We start from the raw sequence: 1,469 nt of genomic DNA, 5'->3' as shown, positions 1-1,469 counted from the left end.
GTCCCGGACCTGGCAGCTTAACCTCACCCCGGGCACGTGTGGGTGTGTGCCCAAGATCCCGAGAGGAGAATGGAGGAGAAGGGACTGCGGCGTGGCCATCCCCCCGGGAGGTGATTTCTCGCTTTCTATCTCTCTGTCTGTCTCTGTCTGGTGAGCGCACACGCCCTATAGCAAAAACCTCTCAAAAAAAAAAAAAAAAGAATGCTACAGATATTCTACATCTTTAGTTGATGCTTACGTAAAAGTTCATTAGGCGTCACACTTAAGATTTATGCACTTACTGCATATAAGTTATCTTGAAAAATAAATGAGTTGGTTAAGAGTTATCTCCATATATTAGTACACAGAATGATAGTGAAGAAAGTAAATTTGATTCAATTTTATAGGCATCAATAAGAATTGTTGGATGGAATATGTCAATGGAGTATGTAATTTAAGTAATGCTTTAGTCAGAAATTATAATATGATTCAAGGACTAACAGGACTGTAATAATCAAAGTACTTATTTACAGAAAAGTCATCTAGAGAAAACTAAACAGATGAAGAGTATTCAGGCCATTTGAATTTCCTCATTAAACTATGCCATGTAGGATACTGTCATTATAAAAAAATGTTAATATGTTTTCTAGGGGTAGAATACCTTGTTTGTATATTTCAGTGTTTAGTCAGAACAAGAGAAACAACTCTAGGTATTTGCCAAACTATGTTGTTTTAATCTTTTTTCTGATGCTGTGTCTGACTACTACAAACTGGGTAGTTTTCTTTCTTTTTTTTTATTATTTTTTTATTTTTTATCATCATATCTTCTTCATATTACATTGGATTACATATAACTTTACAGTGTATTACATTGTTTCTTCAAAAGGGAATGCCATGCACGTCAGTCAGTACAGAGACATTAATCTCCCCACTTCAACATTCCATATCTTTTCTGTTTTCCCCAATCATTATCTTTATTATTCTAATTATTTTTATAAAACAGTCAATTGCTATTTCTCGTTTTGCTTGTAAAAATACTTTGCCCATCATGAAACACTTCTCAGACCAATCCAGTTGAGAATTCTATACATGTCATCATCAACAGTTAATAAGCCCTATCTGTTTCTCACTAACGTCCTGTCTCTCTATTGCTCACTTGCTATCTTTCTCTATCCTCTTCTCTTCACTTACCCCATTCCACACTGTCCTATTCTCATTAAGTACCTTCACTTCAAGAATGGTAGAGTAGTTCCTGTTCTTCCCTGAGGCAATGCAGGGCTGGTAACCATCATCTTCTCAAGTTGCAAGTTCTCAGACCTTGTTTTCCGCTTCAGCTTGCTGGTCCAAAGGCCACACGCCAGCCCTGGAGAGGCAGCTGAACGCCGGGGCATGAGCCCCGGGTTGCGGGGCCCCCAGGAGGGGGGCCGGTCGACCGGCGGCGCAGCTGCGCGCCGGGGCGTGAGCCCCGGGCCATTGTCCGGTGGCGGGCG

Source organism: Tupaia chinensis, unplaced genomic scaffold (assembly GCF_000334495.1).
Source record: "Tupaia chinensis unplaced genomic scaffold, TupChi_1.0 Scaffold000028_1, whole genome shotgun sequence".
NCBI lineage: Eukaryota > Metazoa > Chordata > Mammalia > Scandentia > Tupaiidae > Tupaia > Tupaia belangeri.
This window is presented reverse-complemented; position numbering follows the sequence as displayed.